This window comes from Orycteropus afer, unplaced genomic scaffold (genome assembly GCF_000298275.1).
Source record: "Orycteropus afer afer isolate SDZICR_OR568_19922 unplaced genomic scaffold, OryAfe1.0 scaffold00433, whole genome shotgun sequence".
NCBI lineage: Eukaryota > Metazoa > Chordata > Mammalia > Tubulidentata > Orycteropodidae > Orycteropus > Orycteropus afer.
In genome coordinates this window covers 2,576,597-2,582,959 of record NW_006922020.1, presented here as the reverse complement: position 1 = coordinate 2,582,959, position 6,363 = coordinate 2,576,597, and positions in this window count along the sequence as shown.

Here is a 6,363-nt window from a genome sequence, read left to right as displayed (position 1 = left end):
GGGTCGCTATGAGTCGGGGCCGACTCGACGGCACTTAACAACAACAACAACAACAGTTTTCACATGCATATGGAGCAATTGAAAATGCCATGGTTTGGGTCAGGTACACCTTAGTCCTCAGAGTGAAATCTTTGTTCTTTAACATTTTATAGTCTTTTGCAGCAGATTTGTCAATGCAATACATTGTTTGATTTCTTGACTGCTGCTTCTGTGGGCATTGATAGTTGGTCCAAGTAAAGTGAAATCCTTGATAACTTCATTACTTTCTCTGTTTATCATGATGTTGCTTATTACTCTAGTTGTGAGGATTTTTGTTTTCTTATTGTTGAGGTACAATCCATATTAAAGATTGTAGTCTTTGATCTTCATCAGTAAGTGCTTCGAGTTCTTTTCACTTTCAGCAAAGAATGCTGTGTTATCGACATATTGCAGGTTGTTTATGACTCTTACTCTAATCTTGATGCCATGTTCTTCTTCATATTGTCCAGCTTCTCAGATTATTTTCTCAGCAAATAATCAGTAAGTGTGGTGAAAGGATATAACATTGATGCACACCCTTCCTGATTTTAGACCATGCAGTATCCTCTTGTTCTGTTCAAATGACTGCCTCTTGATCTATGTACAAGTTCTGAATGAGCACAACAAATTACTATTCTTCAAAATGTTATCCATAATTTGTTATGATCCATAGTCAATGCCTTTGCATAGGCAGTAAAACAGAGATAAACCTCTCTCTTCTATTAGCCAACATCCATTACCCTTAATCAGCGCCAGTTTTCCTATCACCATAGACAAAACTTCACTAGTTCCCAGTGAGTGTTTCCTGTCTCCAGCCCCTACTAACCACTAGTAACCACTGATCTCTATATAATTACATATTCTTATCATTTTGTATAAGTGAGATTGTACAGTATTTGTCCTTTTATGATGGACTTATTTCACTCAGTATAATGTCTTCGAGGCTCATCCATGCTGTGGCATATAACAAGACTTCATTTTTTTCAAGGCTGAGTACTATTCCACTGTATGTATGTGCCATTTTTAGTTTATTCATTCATCTGAAAGGCACTTGGATTGTTTCTACCTTTTTGCTACTGTGAATAGAACTGCAATAAACATCAACACACAAATGGCTGTTAATGTCCCCAGTTTTAGGTCACTAGAGTATATTCCTAGGAGTGGGATTGCTGGATCATAAGGTAGCGGTAGCTCTATTTCTAATTTTTTGAGGAATTGCCATGATGTTTTACACAATGGTTGTACCATTTTACATTCCCACCAGCAATGGATAAAAGTTCCAACCTCCCTACTTTGAGAATATTGACTCTTTAAACAAAACATGATAATGGATTGTGGAGTTCACAACATATGTAGAAGTAAAATGTATGGCAACAATACAACAATTTCAGGGAGAGGAGAAATGGAAGTACACTGCTGTAAGGTTCTTAAATTATATATAAAATGGGATAATATTTTGTAGGTAGACTGTGTTAAATTAATGATGCATAGTATAAATCTTAAATCAACCACAAAACAAAAGAGTGACAGCTAATAAGCCAGCACAGAAGATTATGTGAAATCATAAATAATACTCAATCCAAAAGATGAATAAAGGAGGAAAAATTACACAAAGAACATATATTAACTCAAAACTCACTGCTGTGGTGTTAGATCTAACTCATAGTGACCCCTCCTTGGGTTTCCAAGGAAGCATCACTATGGAAGTAGCTTGCCCAACCTTCCTTCCAAGAAGTGGCTAGTGGGTTTGAACCACCAGCCTTCTGATTAGCAGTCAAATGCCACAGGCACTACACTACCAGAGCTCCCCAAGAACAGATAGGACAGATTAAAAAAAAAAAAAAAAAAAAGAAGCTTGATGGTAGATTTAAACCCAATAAATTATAATTTACTTTCTCTAGAGAAGTAAACCAAGGTACAGAGAAGATAAGGACCTTGAAAAGTCTCAGAACCAATAAGGAGTGGGACCAAACTTCAACTTGACTGTGGACCTTGAGTGCATACCTTGGCCATGATGACCCTGGACACTTCAGTTCCCTGGTGCTTTACCTCGTACCAGATTCCGTGAGTAATGGGGTTGCAGAGCTGGATGGGACCACAGGGGTTATATGCTCCACCCCTTCATTTTATAGCTGGGGAAACTATGGCCCCCAAAGGCAAAGAGGCTTGTTGAAGGTCAGTCACACCCTTGAAGTAGGGGCACAGCTGGAATTGTGAGCCAGCCGTCAACCCAGTCTCTTTCCCACCTCCAACTGCCAGGCTCATCCTTGCTGTTCCCAGATTCTTTCCTTCCCCTTTCAAACTGCTGTGGCAGCACCTGGCCTTGATTTTATCTCACGTCACAGCAGACGTTAATTATGAGTGTTCATGATTGCATGTTAATCATTTTGGAAGTGCTCCCAGGTGTTTTCCACGGATCATTTTTCTGTATCACTTTCCTCCATGTGAATAGGTTTGGTGTTATTTTGTCTCCTATAACTGGAAAACACCAGGTTCCTGATAATGTCAGTGACTTCTTACTTCTCAGGGGGCTCCCAGATCATCACAGCTGGGAAGTGTCTTAGGGATCATGGTGCTATCCCCTGTGCCTGTTGAGGCAACTTAGACCTGGAGAGGGAGGAATTTGCTGAAGGGCACATTGCAGATAAGGATCAGAGGCAGAACCTGGATTTCGATCTTCGGACTCCTGGACCCTGATCTTTCAACACAGCCTGTTTGCACCTGCCAAGCTCAGATGAGACTTTGAGACCTAACTTCTCAGTTGGAGTCCCAATGTCAAATTCACCATGTTTCTGCCACTGATCATGAAGACATCTGATTTCATTTGAAAATAGCTTCATAAGCTAATGATTCATTCTTGGTGAAAACTTCAATTGATATCAAAATACAAAGAAAAGCACCCTGACGTAATGCCATTAACTCCTCGGAGAATATTTTTCAGTTTTCTCTGGCTGGTTATTCTCCACACCCTGATTTATTCTCTACCCACCTCTGTCCAGAACTGTTAGAGAAGCTGACCTACAGGGAACACATCAGCTGACTCTTTCACCACCTAGTCAGGTTCAGCCAGTGGGAGGCACTGACAAGAGATCAGAAGGCAAGAAGAAAGTTTGGAGTATTTCTTCTTGCTCTCTTCTGGATTCAAACACATCTCTTTGGCAATGGCTCTGTACTTCCTCCCTGAGACCACAGCTCCTGTGAGAAGACCCTCCTCCTCCTTGGCTCTAGTCTCACTGGGCTCAACTAACACTGTCCCCTCTCCCTCATCTGTCAGCCCCATGCATGGCAATAGATTCCCAGTGTTGCTACTTCTGGGCACCTCAAATGCCTTGTTTGTTCCCTTAGCCTGCCCACACCTCCACAAACTCTCTCTGCATTGAAGTCTTTTTTGTTTGAATCATCTGGGATAGATTCTGCCTTCTGCTAAGACCCTGATGGATCCATCAGCTCTCTCTGTGCATATAATTTTACTGAAATAGGATTGTGCTGTTTTGTAACCCCACACAAAGATGTGTTGTGGTGCTTACATTTGTGTGCAACTTGGCTGGGCCTGGTTGAGTGGCTGGGCAGCTGAATGTAGTTAGTTATTCCACATGGTGAGATTGGTAATTAACTCCACAATGGAATCTATTGGAGCAGCTGAGTAGCTGCTTTGGGTATGTGGTCTGCTTTCTGTATATAAGAAACAGGTTTGAGAATGGTCTCCAGCTCATGGCACCCTTGAACCCTGCATGTAGTTGTATCATTGTTCGGCAGCCTGCCATGCTCTGCCAAACTTGGGACTATCAATGGACTTGAATGAATGGCCTGCCATGTGGTTTGGTAACATTGGGTTGGTGCCTTTTTACTTGTCAACCTTGGGCTTGTCAGTCCCAGCAGCCAGCAGCTGTCGAATGAAGAAAAGGCTCTAGGTCCAGTGCCCTGGGAGCAGGAGGCAGAGCTGAAGCCCATGGTTGAGGGGCTTTCACCCAGCCCCTAGAGCCTGGCACTTTGAACTTGGACTTAAAGTCTCCAAACTGTAAGAGAATAAACTCTTGTTTGTTAAGGCCATCCTATTTGTGGTATATTATTGTCAGAGTGGCACTAGGTAACCAAAACACAGGTCATAGATCTCCTTTCATGTTAATGCACACAAATATTTACCATCCTTCTAAGATGTTCTATTTTATGATGCACCACAGTTTACTTAATCAATCCCTATTGCTCAATAACCAGATTCCAACTCATGGTAACCCCATGTGTTTTAGAGTAGAACTGTGCTCATAGGGTTTTCAATGGCTATGATTTAAAAAAAAAAAAAAAAAAAAGATTGCTAGACTTTTCTTCTGAAATGCCTCTGGATGGGTTCAAACCACCATTGACTACTTTAGGATAGTGGCTAAGAATGTAACCGTTTGCACTGCTCAGGGCTCCTATTGGTTGATGTTGTTGTTGTTATGTGACGTCAAGTCGGCCCTGACTCATAGAGACCCCTCCTTGGGTTTCCAAGGCAGTATCACTACAGAAGTAGATTGCCCAACCTCCCTTCTGAGCAGTGGCTGGTAGGTTTGAACCACCAGCCTTCTGGTTAGCAGCCAAGTGCCTTAGGCACTATGCTACCGCAGCTCCTTATTGGTTGATAGTTAGGTTATTTCTTTATATGATAAACAACACTGCTGTGAACATCTTTGTGCATGTATCTCTCCATATTGTGCAAGTTTCTCCATTAGGGTAAGTAGTCAGAATAGTAAGTGCTAGATCAACAGGCACATGTGTTCTCACTCTGATATACATTAATAAAAAGCACTCCTCAAATGTTCATCCCCTTATTAATTTTATACTCCTATTAAGGGTGGATTGCCATGTCCTAGTCCTCACATTCTTATCAATAGTATATTTTATCAAAGTTTTCATCTTTCCAGTCTGAAAGTAAAAATTCAATGACTTATCACTATATTTTATTTATTTTTTTATTTGAGGTTATTTGAGGATATTTTCATAGTTTTATTGGCTATTTGCTTTCCTTTTAAGTTGACTCTTCTTGTCCTTTGCCCATTTTTCTCTCCAGGTGGTCATTTTATAAACTCAATCTGTAAAAGGTCTTTATACATTAACTATCAATCCGACTCGAGGGCACATCACAACAACAACAACAACAACAACAATCCTTTATCCTGAGCTATAATTATTTTCCCTAGTTTTCAATATTTTTCAGCTCTTCTTATACCATTTTACTGCTTCTTGCCTTAACATAAAATTATCTGATATTATATGACATGACGACAGTCAGTGAAGGAAAAGAGGGTCCTGTCTCTCCTTAGGGAGCAAATAATTCCCCAAAAGCATCCCAACAGGCTTCCCTTCAAGTTCCACTGACAGGATTAAATCACTTAGGATATCAGGAACAGATTACCCAATAAGCAAGGTAAGCACAGGGTTACTTGTGCTTATTTACTAATCTATAGTGAACAGTTTCATGTTTTTCACCAGTTTCAAGGCTTTTCACCAGTTTCACATGTTTTTCACCACACCACCTTGCTTATTGAGTAATTGACCTTTGTATGATATCTTCCAAACTCACTACTGTCAAGTCAGTCCTGACTCCTAGTGATCCCTCCTTGGGTTTCCAAGGCACTATCACTACAGAGGTAGATTGCCCAATATATATATGTATGTATTTTTTTGGTTTGATGATATCTTAGTTAAAGGAAGACTGGGAAGTGAGTATATATTACTCTAGCCTTTCTGTGGGCCAGGTGTGGACAGAGACAGAGTGTGATAGTGGTCAGAGCCCAGAGTTGGGAGCTACACTTCCTGGGTTCAAATCCTGACTCACTGTTAGCAGTTAGCACTTTATGGCTTAGTTCCCTCTTCTGAAAAATGGAAATTATAAAAACTTCATGAAACTGAAGTGAAGATATATTGTTTGGTGCAAAAGTAACTCAAACAGAACCTGTATGAATATCAAGAGTTTAATAAGTGTTAGTGCCTTGACCACCACTGTGGAGAGGGAGTTAGATCAGCAGCTCATAACTTCATAGATTGAGAATGTGTAGGGAGGACGTTTCCCAGAAAAAATAAGTGTGGTTTACCAAAGGAAAGTGAATGGATGCTGCAGATACAAACAACAGATGTCCATTAGAAGAGTTGAGCTGGATTTTGAAAATTGAATAGGAGTTCACCAGATAGAGAAGGTGATGGGCATTCTAGGCAAAAATAAGGGAATGACAGAGTGTCAAAGCATCAAAGAGCTTGGATTAAATTGATCAGTATCATCCTGAAGACATACACAATGAGTTGCTAACCACATGCTATGGATGAGGAAACTGAAGCCCAGAGTGGTGAAAAGAGAGGGTCACACAGCTA